Source organism: Bidens hawaiensis, unplaced genomic scaffold (genome assembly GCF_021521415.1).
Source record: "Bidens hawaiensis isolate Kalapana, Puna unplaced genomic scaffold, B.hawaiensis_p1.1 tig00004021_1, whole genome shotgun sequence".
Taxonomy (NCBI): Eukaryota; Viridiplantae; Streptophyta; class Magnoliopsida; order Asterales; family Asteraceae; genus Bidens; species Bidens hawaiensis.
The window spans coordinates 1,295,126-1,310,776 of record NW_027491237.1 but is presented as its reverse complement, the minus strand read 5'-3'; the positions used below and the strand labels follow the sequence as shown (position 1 = coordinate 1,310,776).

Sequence of the window (15,651 nt, the reverse complement as noted above, 5' to 3'; positions counted from 1 at the left end):
TCCATGTGAAAGACGGGTGAAAACCCGAGATGAAACCGACTCTTGCATGATCAAGAGATGTATACATGTTATACAAGGGATCATGGTCCAAGAAATGAGTAAAAAGAGTCGGGAATGGATTTCTACGGTTAAAACCTTTGTTTTTACTTAAAAACCGACACTATGAAAGAAATGGTTTGATTGTTGGTATAGTTTTTCTTGGTGTGGTGTTGATGTGCTTGTAAGTGTTGTATCTAGCGGCTAGCAAAGGCTAGAAACCAAGATCCTTGCGATCTAAAGCTAGAAAACACAAAATAGTTCGGTTTTCGTGTGTTTATGAAATTTGGACAGATTTTCGTGTGCTTAGAGTCGGGTCACGAAATTTCACAGAGATGATCTACACATGAAAATATGAGATCTGTGAATTTTTGGTAATTTTTGGATAAAAGATGAATATTTGGTGAATTTAATGCTCGGTTTTGGCCAAAAATAGTGAAAAATAGCAAAACATGATGAAAAATTCCGGAAAATTTAAGATAAGCTTTTTATAACATATAAAAGTCACCCACAAAATTTGAGCTCATTTGGAAAAGTCTAAGTAGGCTTTTCGGTGAAACGAGTTCTAGGGCTTTCTAGCTCGGTTTTGGGTGAAAATGGCTTGAAAAATAAGTTTTAAATTATGGAAAATTCCAGAAAGTTATGAGGATGATAGAGATCATCCCAGAAAAATTTGGGATTTTTCTAAAGTGTTTTGTTATTTTTGATATATTTAGTGTTTTAATAAGATTTAAAAATAGATAAATAAATGTAAATATAGGAAAATAAATCTGGAAAAATTCCAGGAAGTTATGAGGATGATAGAGATCATCCCAGAAAAATTTGGGATTTTTCTAAAGTGTTTTGGTATTTTTGATATATTTAGTGTTTTAATAAGATTTAAAAATAGATAAATAAATGTAAATATAGGAAAATAAATCTGGAAAAATTCCAGGAAGTTATGAGGATGATAGAGATTATCCCAGAAAAATTTGGGATTTTTCTAAAGTGTTTTGGTATTTTTGATATATTTAGTGTTTTAATAAGATTTAAAAATAGATAAATAAATGTAAATATAGGAAAATAAATCTGGAAAATTTTTACAAAATTCCTTACTGTCAAATTAAGTTTTGTGCAAAATTTCAAGACCCGAGACTAATCGGGAAATTATTTGTGCTAAAAAGAACATAAAAACAAGTTTTTAAAGCTTAAAACGTGTAAACCGGCAAAGTTCGCATAAGCGAGCTGACTGGTACATGAAAACTCTAAAAATGGACTATTTCATAAATCTAAGTAAATTAAGTAAAAATAAATCATCCGAAAATAATTCGGATGATTTGGGTAATTTTACCCGATTTTACCGTTTCCGGCACCGAAATGACGGAAACGGGCCCCACGGCCAAACGGGGTGTCAAACCGAGCTATAATTTCATCACCTTAACTAAATTGACTGTCAAACTCTAAGCAATGTCACAATATGAGTCCTTAGAAGTGTCACGGGGTTAACATTGTCCCCGAATCGAGTACAGTACTGGGTTAACAATGTTCCCAGATGTACCGATTGATACGTATTTAAGTTATGGGAATTATATAGTAACGACTAGATATTATATTACAGATCCAGGCACGTAGCTGTTCCTTATATTACTCACCGACTCACAAAAAGGTGAGTTTTCACGAGCCCCTTTTAATGAATTGTTTTAATTATATTTTCCCGGGGCGGAAAACATGTCTTATTTAAAGTATTTAAGTGCATACCGATCGTATGGAAATACTTGTACATTTATATATATATGGTTTGATGCACAGAATATATAAATTGTTTATCAGGGGTTATTATTGTTCTGGGGTAACATAGTTCCCAGGGGTTATTATTGTTCTGGGGTAACATAGTTCCCAGGGGTAGTTATTGTTCTGGGGTAACATAGTTCCCAGGGGTTTTTATTGTTCTGGGGTAACATAGTTCCCAGGGGTTATTATTGTTCTGGGGTAACATAGTTCCCAGGGGTATTTATTGTTCTGGGGTAACATAGTTCCCAGGGGTTATTATTGTTCTGGGGTAACATAGTTCCCAGAAAGTTAATGGAAATGTTCTGGGGTAACATAGTTCCCAGCATGATTATATTGCTAATAAATGATTATTAAAATGATTTGTCAGTGTTTATTTAAATTAGTGAAACTCACCAACTATTCGTAGTTGACCCGTTTTCTTTACATGTTTTCTAGGTATGCCCAAGTTGGATTGATTGATGTGTGCTTAACTATCTGTGCTACCTGTTGGAAGCTTGCTGCTCTATGTTTTGTAATGAATTTATTAATGTCTTATCGGTAAAATATGTGTGTAACACCTAGACAGTAATGAAACTCGCAACAATGTAATATGTTATAAATTAATGTAGTGGTATTTTCTTTATAAGCAATGCTGTTGATATCAGATGTGTCTGTTGCATCCCGTGTACGTTTCCGCTGCGGTTACGGGGTGTTACAAACGTCTTCCCGTATCACTCGGTCTTCTTGTAATTTAACAAATTTTTGGGATCATATTTCAGTTTCGATAAACACGCAACCTCTTAAGAAAAAATCCGAACATGGAATCATATTGATTAAGATGCTTTCACAATGATTCATGTTCGACATTATTATGACATAAAGAGACAGGTTGATAAAAGGTATAATAAACTTAGCATGATTTTCATTGCATCAGTGATACGAGTTATGTTCAATTTTGCATAAATCTTAGATGGACATCACTCATGGGCCTATGATGCTGCCTATCTCTTCTCAAAGCGTATTTGGTTTTCCTAGATCACCCCAATTTGACTCCAACCCCTAGTGCTTGATCAAAAAAATTTCTCTATATAAACAAAAATTTAAGCTTCAAGTTTGAACGTTGGACTTACAAGCCATCCGGCCTAACATGTCTTTCATTCAAGGTGTTTAGAACTTATTTGAATGCCCCACCCTTGTAGTTCTAGTTTGACCCTTTAAGCAATTGAAAAACGAACATACCAAAGACGGGTAGTATAATTAACTCGTTGATTTCGACAGGAAAAGAGGAAAATTCCATATGAATTTTCCTACGAAGAGTAATGAGTAAAAGTTGGTTTGTTTATCCACAACTAGAAAAAGATCAATTGGGTCCATTGAAATGAAATGTGTTTTTGCTTTCCCATTCGTCAAGTCCGATCGAGAAACCTGCGCCCAAAGTGCTTACGCTGCCGGTCACCGTTTGGCTAAGATCCTTGATGACTGATTCATAAACCACTCTAGCTTGATTTCAGTCTTGTGTTAATTGTTCGTATAGCGACTCAGGTCCTAACCATTTGATGTCAGACTGTTCAACATGAGGGACATCTAACTCCTGTAACATAGAGAACATAAAGACTAGGATTAGATGCTTAACATTACGACTCGTATGCTTTCACGAAAGAAGAAGGAGCTACTGATCATCGCCTTGGTAAGCTATTACCTCACCAACTAGCTAATCAGACGCGAGCCCCTCCTCGGGCGGATTCCTCCATTTGTTCCTCAGCCTACGGGGTATTAGCAGCCCTTTCCAGCTGTTGTTCACCTCCCAAGGGCGGGTTCTTACGCGTTACTCACCCGTCCGCCATTGGAGACACCACTTCCCGTCCGAATTACATGTTTTAAGCATGCCGCCAGCGTTCATCCTGAGCCAGGATCGAATTCTCCATGAGATAATAACACAATAATGTATAATAACAAGTATACATATTTTTTTTAAACAACTTAGAAACATAATATTTTTGATGATCAAAACACTAACGGGCTCGTGTATGACTGAGTAATTACTTTTTTGCCTATCATTCAGAGAGATATATCTGGAGACATGCACATTTCTTCAGAATGACTCACCACATTAAGTTTAGCAGATTTAGTTTATATCACTTCAACTTTTACGCATCATGGAAAGCTACTATGCAAATCAATGACTGTTCTAAAGCTTTTTAAGCCTAGTAACTTCACACGTTAGACACACATAATCAATTTTACTAGCATTTTCCGAAGGTTGGATTGATTTTCATATTAAAATATTCAAAGCTTTTAAAAAGCTCTTAACTGAATAATCGTATCACTTCTCATTGAATTACAGAAGACAATTTAAAATTAAGTCGCCCTAGTCACTTTTAGTTTTCAGGTAAATGGCTATCCCGTGCGTCCACAAGTGGATAACAGGACCAAACATATATATATATATAAATACATGTTCCTCCAACTTTGACTAACCAACATAATTTTAAGCGAAAGAGTTAAAACAAAAACGCACCACAATCACCTAGTTGCTTCAAGTCTTTAGGTGAATGGCTATCCTGTATGTCTATTAGTAGATGACAGGACCAAACATATATAACTATATGTCCTTCAAAATTTAGCAACCGACATAATTTTGAGCGAGAGTGTAAAAAGGACTTTTAATTTTTTAATAAAGCACACACACACTCGTTTTGAATTTTTTTTATTTTCTCCCCCTAAATTTGTGCAACAAAAGATTTCTAAAAAATATATATGTATAAATTTAACCTAGAAAAAACTCAATCATCGAAACTAAGCATTTTAAGAAACCCCACAAGCACGTTAAATATGGTGTTCCGACTGGTTTTGTAAATAAGTACGCCACATTATTATCAGTGTGAACTTTCTCAAGATGAATCAATTTATGGTCGTAACGGCCACGAATGAAATGAATTTTTGTCACACCCTCAAAATTCACTAACGGAGTTTTACCGTCAGACGGTGTGAACTTACTGGATCAGAATCATTAGTTATAATCAAACATCATGTTTAAAGTTTTCAAACCAACAAGACATTAAGTCTTGAATAAAATGCGGAAGCGTAAATTGTAAACCAAAAAGTTTGCGCCACACAGGACGAATAAAAAATCCAAGTTATTAAGATAAAAATTAAAAGAAGTTTTCAAGCGATGGTGTTTAGCGAATGCATGTTCCTATACCGCGCGCCCGCCTCGGCTACCTGAGAATAACATACTAAAAGCGTCAACACAAGGTTGGTGAGTTCACATGTTTATATAAATAAAGTGTTTGCGTTTGCGTTTGCGTTTGCGTTTACGTTTGCGTTTGCGTTTGCGTTACCAGATAGTGTTAAGTCAATTATATATCAATAGGTAGCTAACCTATCAAGCATGTATTACTAAGTGTTCGACACCGAAGCTGACTGTTTATCAATTGCCTTGCCACCATGTCAACCACGACCATGGTAATTTGTAAGCCAAGATTACACCCCCTCGACCTACAGTCGAGTTTAGAGTTGGGTGGAGTTTGTCAAACTTAATAGTACTACTCAACAGTGACTCGCTATTATACAAATATTAACTGGTTCGATGTTATGAAGGACTTTGTTGGTTTGTTTGCCACTTAGCCTTACAAGTGATATATAAAAACTAAACAAAATCTACAGCGTTGGAGTTTGTTATTTCCCCGACGTGAAACTCACTGTTTGCGAGGATAACCATTAATGCAAGACCAATTAATGCAAGACCAATTGGGTTAGATTTATAACTCAAAATATTAACTTCCAGAAGTGGAACCAACCCATTTGGTCTTGTTGTTTATGAGATATCTAAATCGCAAAACAGCCTAACAACAGGTCTCCCGAATCAGCATTGCACAACAGTTTTGTAAAATAATAAAAGCTAACTTTTACACGTCCAAAATATACAAACTCGGACTTTTCAGAAACTAGACTCGACCTAGTATATTATAGAATCAATAACTACATCAAAACATGTAATTAACATCGAGTTACAGTCATCTAAACACGAATTTAAGAATCTGTCCAGCATCAGTTTTCATCAAAACTCAACATACAATTAACCTATGAACTAACAATCATGCATGTAACCCTAATTCATCAACAAATAACATATTTAGCACTTAGGGTTTATGATTACAGGTTTAATCATGAAATTAAGTGATAGGATAGATTACATTAGGTGTTTATTTTACCTAGTTAGCTTCTTAATCCTTCGATCAAGCTTGAAATCGACTTGTATGCGTGTATGTGTGCTTGTGGTCTTGGTTGAACAAGAGGAGAGGGGGTATGGGGGCTGCCATGAGAGGGAGGGGGGAAAGGGATTAGGGTTGGGTGAATGATTTGTTTAAATAATAATCATGTTACAACTTGCACCCTCAATTTCTATTTAGTTTAATCCTAGCACAAACTATTCTTTTTCATCCATAATATAATTTTTATACATGCAAACATGAATCACATAAGAACATAACACGTAATTACGTCAAGTACTTGTTTATAACGTTTATTTTTTGTTCACCAACGGTTTGAGTCAACTCGTGTGTGTTTCGGAGAAATTCCGAAAGACTACTTGTGTAGTGATTGTCATGCGTCATTGAAACCTTAATTTAAATGTAATGAGATATGCGTTACAGTTCGTGTGATCTTAAGTTTGAATTAACGGAGTTCGGTTAATGGAGTTAACCTGAAATTGACGAGTGTCACATCATTCCCATGTTGAAAGAATTTTCGTCCCGAAAATTTGAGTCAGGTCCCGATGGGTGTCTGAAAAAGGCAAAAATTTTCAGTTCGTCATATCATCCCCTAGTAGAATGAAATTTCGTCCCGAAATTTAATTCATACATCCGGTGTATTCTGACGGTTTGTCAGCTTTCGCGGTTTTCGGTTTTTGGTTAGCCCTTCAAAAAGGTGAGGATACTTTTTCATCATTTGATCCTCGCGTTCCCACGTGAACTGTGGTCCATGTCTTGAGTTCCAACGGACTTTGACGATGGGGATCTTACTGTGCTTGAGTGTTTTGGTTTCCCAATCCAAAACTTCGACTGGATTTTTGATGAAGTGTAGCTGTTCATCAACTTGAAACTCACCCAAAGGAATTGCTTGTGTTTCGTCATAAAGGCGTTTCTTCAAGTTGGATACGTGGAAAACGTTATGTACGCCGCTGAGTTCTGTTGGTAAATCCAATCGGTATGCTACCGGAGCAACGCGTTCAGTTATTCGGTATGGGCCAACGTATCGTGGGTTGAGTTTGTTTCGCTTTCCAAAGCGAACTACACCTTTCTAAGGTGAGACTTTGAGTAAAACTTGGTCATCCACTTGGAATTCCAGAGGTTTTTCGGCGCTTGTCAGCGTAACTCTTTTGGCGACCTCTTGCTGCTGCCATGCGGTTTCTGATTTGGACAATCTTTTCAGAGGTTTCAAGTACTAATTCTGGACCAGTGATTTGGCTATCTCTCACTTCTGCCCAGCAAATAGGTGATCGACACTTCCGTCCGTACAACGCTTCAAACGGCGCTACTTTAATGCTTGCGTGGTAGCTGTTATTATACGAAAACACTACCAAGGGCAAGTGGGGTTCCCAACTTTTCTGAAATCCAACACGCATGCACGCAACATGTCTTCCAAAGTCTGAATGGTGCGATCACTTTGTCCATCCGTTTGAGGATGGTATGCTGTGCTCATATCGAGGCGGGTGCCTAGTACGCTCTGTAGTGACTTCAAAAAGTGCAAAGTGAAACAAGAATCTCGATCAAATATGATTGAGACAGGCACTCTGTGTCTGGACACTACTTCTTTCATGTAGATGCGAGTCAGTCTTTCCATTTTGTCTGATTCCTTGATCGCTAAGAAATGCGCAGACTTAGTCAACCGGTCAACGATCACCCAGATGGTATCGCATCCCGTCGGTGTTTTGGTTAATTCCATGATGAAATCCATGGAAATGTGTTCCCATTTCCATGTTGGGAGTTTCGGTTGCTGTAGCAGACCAGATGGTTTCTGATATTCCACTTTGACTCTTGCACAAGTCAAGCATTTGCTCACGTAGGTGGCAATGTCGGCTTTCATGTTTGGCCACCAGTAAAGTGCCTTTAGGTCATGGTACATTTTATCTGAGCCAGGGTGAATGGAATATCGGGACTTGTGTGCTTCGTCCATCACCAGATTTCTCAAGTCTCCATATCGAGGGACCCAAATCCGGTTTTCGAAATATCGGACCCCGTCCGATTTGGTTTCAAGCTGCTTGTCCGTGCCCCGCATGAGTTCTGATGGGTGGTTATCGTCTTTCAACGCTTCGAGTTGAGCATCACGAATCTGATCAGGTAAGTTGGCGTGAATCGTGAGTTGTAATGCTCGCACCCGTCTAGGCTTATCGGTTTCTTTTCTGCTGAGAGCAGCGGCAACTACATTGGCCTTGCCCGGGTGGTACTTGATGGAACAGTCATAATCCTTAAGTAGCTCGACCCAACGACGATGTCGCATGTTCAACTCCTTTTGATCGTAGATATGTTGGAGGCTCTTGTGGTCGGTGTAAATGGTAAACTTGTTACCGTACAAGTAATGCCTCTATATCTTAAGAGTAAACACCACAGCTCCGAGCTCCAAGTCATGGGTTGTGTAGTTCTTCTAGTGGATCCGTAGTTGTCGAGAGGCATAGGCTATAACTTTCTCGAGTTGCATCAACACGCAACCGTGACCCTGTATCGATGCATCACAGTGTACTTCAAAGTTTTCTGTTCCCTCGAGGAGGGCTATGATTGGGGCGCTACAGAGTTTGGTTTTCAACAGTTGGAAGGCAGATTCCTGCGCGCCACCCCAAGTGTACTTAGTACCCTTGTGTGTCAATGCGGTGAGGGGTTGAGCAATCTTTGAAAATCCCTTGATGAAAGGTCGGTAGTAGCCAGCCAGTACTAGGAAATGTTGCACCTCAGTCGGAGTCTTATGTGCTTCCAAGTTTTTGATGGCCCCTACCTTGCCGGGATAGACATGGATACCATTCTCATTGAACACATGTCCTAAGAAGTGAACCTCGCGAAGCCAAAATTCGCATTTCGAGAGTTTAGCGTATAGTTGTTCCTTCTTTAGCAATTCCAGGATTAACCTCAGGTGTTCTTCATGGTCGGTCTTGTTCTTGGAGTAAACGAGGATATCATCAGTGAAAACAATCACAAACTTGTCGAGGTACGCCTTGCATACTATGTTCATGAGATCCATAAATACAGCTGGTGCGTTGGTTCAGCCAAAAGGCATAACCGAAAACTCATAGTGACCGTACCAAGTTCTGAAAGCCGTATTTGAAATGTCTTCTTCGCGCACTCTTAATTGATGGTAACCAGATCTCAGATCGATCTTCGAGTTGTAACTCGATCCTTGAAGCTGTTCGAAAATATCATCAATTCGGGGTAGGTAATAACGGTTCTTGACCGTCACCTTGTTAAGCTCCCGGTAATCGATGCACATGCGGAAAGTCCCGTCTTTCTTTCTAACAAATAAGACAGGGGCTTCCCATGGTGATGAGCTAGGTCGGATGAAACCTTTATCCAACAAGTCTTGTAGTTGAGTGGACAACTCCTGAAGCTCCTCCAGTGCGAGCCGATACGGGGCTCGTGCTATGGGTGCAGCACCGGGGGCTAAATCGATTTGGAACTCGACTTGTTAAATAGGTGGGAGTCCAGGAAAATCCTTCGGGAAGACTTCCAGAAAATCTCGCACAATCGGTATGTATTCGATTCGCTTTTTTACCGCGGGTTTCTTGACAATATGAGCTAAAATCGCCGGATGACCCTTTCGTAAATATTTCTGCGCCTTCATGAGGGTGATGACGCTTGTAGTCATGCCGCTCTTCTCACCCTGTATCGTGATGATTTCGCCAGAAGAGGTAGTGATATGGACTACCTTGTCGTGATATATAATCTCAGCTCTATTCTCGGATAGCCAGTCCATGCCGACAACGACATCGAAACTACCAAGCGTAAAGGTTATGAGGCCGATATCGAAAGTATGACCTAACAGTTTCAACTTACATCCCGCTAGTACATGGGTTGTTTCAATAGACTTACCGTCGGATAATTCAACAGGAAACTTAGCATCTAACGGGGTTGGAGTTAAGTCTAAGAGTCTACTAAAGGCTTTCGATAAAAAAATCCTATCAGCTCCAGTGTCAAACAAAACAGAAGAAAAAAAGTCGTTCACTGGGAACTTACCGGTAACCACATTCGGATCTCTGCGGGCCTGGCCCGACCCAATGACGAAAGCTCTACCTTTACCACTGCTCCCGCCACTGTTATTGCCTCCATTGTTCTCATTCTACTTTAGTTTGGGACAATCCTTCCTGAAGTGACCCTCTTGACCACACTCAAAGCACCCTTTCGTTGCTGTAGGCTGTTTAGGAGCACCCTTAGCCGCAAGGTCTCCCCTATAGTCCTTGGCCCGATGACCCAATTTACCGCATCGCAAACACTTGATACGGTCGCATGGGCCAGCATGGTGATAGTTGCACTTGTTTCACTTCGGGTACTTTCCAGCATAGCCACTCGAACCCTGTCCGCCACCGTTGTTGTTATTGTTGGAACCCTGATTATTGACGTTCTGAGTGAGTTCGGGTTTACGGTGTTGTTGTTGCTGTGGGGATTTCGACGACGAGGACCTGTTGTTGTCAAACTTTCTCTTTCCATTCCTAGAGTTGATGTTGCTGTTGTCAGTGCTTGAGTTGTCACGGGTTTTAGAGGTGGAACCTCTAGGTGGTAACGCACCTTGTGCCACTACTTGGTCCGTTAGCTTGTAGGCTATTCGGATCGCTTGTTGAATAGTGGTTGGTTTAGAAGACGTCACCATACCCTGAATCTGGGGTACCAAACCATCAACATACATCTCGATTCTTTTACTTGGGGGATCTACCATCCGCGGGCACATCACTGCTAGCTCGTGAGAACGGGTGGTGTAGGCTTCAATCTCAGAACCCACCATCTTTAACGCCCAAAATTCCGATTCCAACTTCGAGATTTCCTCTCTAGGACAATACTCTTCTCGCATCATGTTTTTGAACTCCTCCTAGTTTATAGCATTTGCCAAATCCAAACCAAGAATTTGCACATTAGAGTTCCACCAGGTGAGGGCGGAATCTTGCAGTGTTCCAGCAGCAAACTTGACTCTGCTGGCTGGTGGAAAGTTGCACATCTCAAAGATTGACTCTGCCTTCTCGGCCCAACGCAGGAAACCTATGGCTCCCTCGGTACCCTTAAATGAATTGGGTTTACAGTCCATGTAATTCTTGAAGATACAGACACTGGCTTTGCCTCCGGTTCTGCTACGTTCAGAGCAATCTGTGCCTATAGTGTTGCGCAACGAGCTAGAGCTACCGCTGCATGGCCACTTGCGTCTATGATTTCTTCTTGCAATTCTATCATCTCTGATTGCATCTTGATCACTAGTTTCATTAGCTGAACATGAGCGTCCTGAACTTCCTTCATGGCTTCAGTCAGGTGGGAAATTCTCTTCCTAGCCTTTGCTCCATCCCATATGAATCTAGTAACATTCGCTCTCGTCGAGTACATAATGTCAACTTCACGCTTTAAACAGAAGGCAAGAGTTGCGAAAGCACGCTCCATCGGTTGGGTTAGGGGTGGTAGTTTGTTGAAGGACATAGGATAGCCCGGGAGAGGTAGTGGGGGAACTTGCTCACGGTAAACCATACGCTCGATCAGACTCGGGTACCAACTCCAGTTACCGTTGTCGTCGTACATGTCTCCAGATGGGCGATGTCTCTTCGGTGCAGGGGCTGCTAGTACCGGGACTACTCGAGGTGGTGATGAGTCGGGTAGCTGCGGTTCCTTTCCAGGGGCATGAGACACCGGGTCGGATGATGATGATAATGGTGTCGACATCCTTACAGGATAAGTCGTGTATGTGCGCATATGAGTGAATGAGGTAAAGAGATAAAGAAAACGAAGGACTAAATATAATATATATATTTATATATGCAGTACGTATAATTATAACTAATGGGTCGTTGCGGTTATAGTCTAGTATGAATGCAATTCTAGTTCGCTGTAACCAATGGCTCTGATACCAATCTGTCACACTGTCAAAATCCACTAACGGAGTTTTACCATCAGAGGGTGTGAACTTACAGGATCAGAATCATTAGTTATAATCAAACACCATGTTTAAAGTTTTCAAACCAACAAGACATTAAGTCTTGAATACAATACGGAAGCGTAAATTGTAAACCAAAAAGTTTGCGCCACACAGGACGACTTAAAAACCCAAGTTATTAAGATAAAAATTAAAAGAAGTTTTCAAGCGATGGTGTTTAGCGAATGCATGTTCCTATACCGCGCGCCCGCCTCGGCTACCTGAGAATAACATACTAAAAGTGTCAACACAGGGTTGGTGAGTTCACATATTTATATAAATAAAGTGTTTGCATTTGCGTTTGTGTTTACGTTTGCGTTTGCATTTGCGTTTGACTTACCAGATATTGTTAAGTCAATTATATATCAATAGGTAGCTAACCTATCAAGCATGTATTACTAAGTGTTCGACACCGAAGCTGACTTTTTATCAATTGCCTTGCCACCATGTCAACCACGACCATGGTAATGTGTTAGCCAAGATTACACCCCCTCGACCTACAGTCGAGTTTAGAGTTGGGTGGAGTTTGTCAAACTCATTAGTACTACTCAACAGTGACTCGCTATTATATAAATATTAACCGGTTCGATGTTATGAAGGACTTTGGTTGGTTTGTTTGCCACTTAGTCTTACAAGTGATATATAAAAAGTAAACAAAATCTACAGCGTTGGAGTATGTTATCTCCCCGACGTGAAACTCACTGTTTGCGGATAACCAAAAAGATCCGTAAAGGTGTGCGTCACAGAAAATCCTCACTAGTGTTCTAAAAACAAAAACGAGATTTTCTAAGCATTGAACTACGAGTGAGTCCCTAGACTCGACACATCCAACTTATGCATGAGATGCGTTTCGTGTTCCATTTGTGAAATAAGTGCGACTCGACAAACACGTTGGTGATACGTTACATGTGTGAATAACTACTTAAGTGTCAAGTATTAACATTGTACATTACTAGCAATTATCCCCCACAAGGGCAATTTGGTCAAAACATAGCAAATATCGATCAGTTATGCACTTTTCATGACAGTTCAAGTAATACAGCAGCTAAATTGTCCAGGCAGATTTTCACTCGACAAGATTACTATTATTAATAAATCCTAACATGTCAAATAAATCACCAAAAATCATCACAGAAGCACAAGTGAGTTAGGTTTCAAAAAATATTTTTATTATATTTTTATCATATATAGTTTTATCACATTGATCAAAACATCACAGTAAACACACAGCAATCATTATCATACGCAACAGAATTTTATTTCTTATTCCTGTTAAATGACAAATACAATTAATGCAAGACCAATTGGGTTAGATTTATAACTCAAAATATTAACTTCCAGAAGTAGAACCAACCCATTTGGTCCTGTCGTTTATGAGATATCTAAATCACAAAACAGCCTAACAACAGGTCTCCCGAATCAGCATTGCACAACAGTTTTGTAAAATAATAAAAACTAACTTTTACACGTCCAAAATTTACAAACTCGGACGTTTCAGAAACTAGACTCGACCTAGTATATTATAGAATCAATAACCACATCAAAACATGTAATTAACATCGAGTTACAGTCATCTAAACACGAATTTAAGAATCTGTCCAGCATCAGTTTTCATCAAAACTCAACATACAATTAACCTATGAACTAACAATCATGCATGTAACCCTAATTCATCAAAAAATAACATATTTAGAACTTAGGGTTTATTATTACAGGTTTAATCATGCAATTAATTAATAGAATAGATTAGATTAGGTGTTTATTTTACCTAGTTAGCTTCTTAATCCTTCGATCAAGCTTGAAATCGACTTGTATGCGTGTGTGTGTGCTTGTGGTCTTGGTCGAAAACGAGGAGAGGGGGTATGGGGGCTGCCATGAGAGGGAGGGGGGAAAGGGATTAGGGTTGGGTGAATGATTTGTTTAAATAATAATCATGTTACAACTTACACCCTCAATTTCTATTTAGGTTAATCCTAGCACAAACTATTCTTTTTCATCCATAATATAATTTTTATACATGCAGACATGAATCACATATGAACATAACACGTAATTACGTCAAGTACTTGTTTATAATGTTTATTGTTTGTTCACCAACGGTTTGAGTCGACTCGTGTGTGTTTCGGAGAAATTCTGAAAGACTACTTGTGTAGTGATTGTCATGCGTCATTAAAACTTTAATTTAAATGTAATGAGATATGCGTTACAGTTCGTGTGATCTTAAGTTTAAATTAACGGAGTTAACCTGAAATTGACGAGTGTAACAATTTTAATGTCAATGCGCTTGGTTTTTGAATCCTGAACATGATTTTTAACAATAGCAATAGCTGCATCATTATCATAAAAGATTCAGGTGTCAAGAAATTCCAAAACGTAATCCAGCAATTGATGTTGCATCCAGATAACCTGTGAGCATCAAGCTGATGCAGCAACATATTCAGCTTTGGCAGTGTACGTGGACACGTTTGTTGTTTCTTGCACTACCATGAAATGAGTCGATCACGTAAGTATTGACATCCAACAGATGTAGATTTCCTGCCAATATCATCACCTTCATAATTGCTTTCAGCAAAAGCATATAAATCAAATTATGAGTTTTTGGGATTCCAAAGACCTAGCTTCGGTTTCCCTTTCAGATATCTAAAAATACGTTTAACAACAATTAAATGAGAGAGTTTAGGATTAGCCTGGAAACGAGTGCATTGTGTTGGGTCGAAGATTTGACAGGAAAAGAAATAAGAGAGACTGGAATCTTCTCAACACTCTCTCAAAATGTCTAAGTATAGATACCGAGCACACTTAGGCCTCCCAACAAAATTCTACTTATCCTAGCAAGGTATTTTGCCTTCCGGGTAAGGTTATCTTCTAGAATTCCTCTTAAGTGTTAATCCGAGCAATGTTCACTTTGTCTAGAAAGGTTGTTCTTCAAGTCAAGCAAGGTTTATCAATGTATATGAAACAAGTGATGTGAGTTATGAAGATAGGATCAAAAGTATTGAGTAAGACTGCATGGATAGTCATAGAAAACCGTCTAGATATGTGACTGAGACAGATGGTTTGAAGAAAATGGTGATTGATGAGAAAGTGAAGAATACCACACTTCAGGTTGAGAATGAATTCTTGAAAAATCTTGTCTCAACAGGAAATATTTGTGGGATTCTGATCAAAATCAAAGAAGAAGAAAAATATAAGGTTGTTCCTCCACCTTTCAATGGCAATTATTCATTGAAGGTTGATGAGGAGAAAAGGGAGGCATACCTTAATCAATTTTGAGATGTGTTCAAAGATAAAGAAGAATTCCTTGAAAATTATGAGTTGGTTAAAGTTGATGAAAATGGGGAGTTTGTGTTGAAGAAATATGTGAAAGAAGAAAAGTCTACTGGTATTCAAGTCTCAGAAGATGACTTTGATGAAGACTGCTTAAATGTGGATGACTTGAGTGACTCAAGTGATAAGTGCTCAAGTGAAGAAAGAAAGACAATTCAAGTCAACAAAGCAAGATCCCTACCTATCAAAAATCACACCCAAAATGAGAAAACACTATGAACAGATGAGAAGGGAACATGTGTCATTTGACATATGTGAAAAATCAAAGGTGAATTATAATGCAGTAAAGCCACCAAGAAAAGAAGCTTTGAAGAAGATAAATATCAATAACAAGAAGAAGACCAAAAAAACTTTTATCAATGATCAATTTATACCTGTGTATCCAGT

At 39.0% G+C, this 15,651-nt stretch overlaps 1 pseudogene; it reads right to left on the bottom strand.

Annotated features, from left to right (window-relative positions):
* Window positions 1-3,430: 3,430 nt before the first annotated feature.
* Window positions 3,431-3,624, bottom strand: LOC143625250 (18S ribosomal RNA; annotated as a pseudogene).
* Between the last annotated feature and the right edge of the window lie 12,027 nt (window positions 3,625-15,651).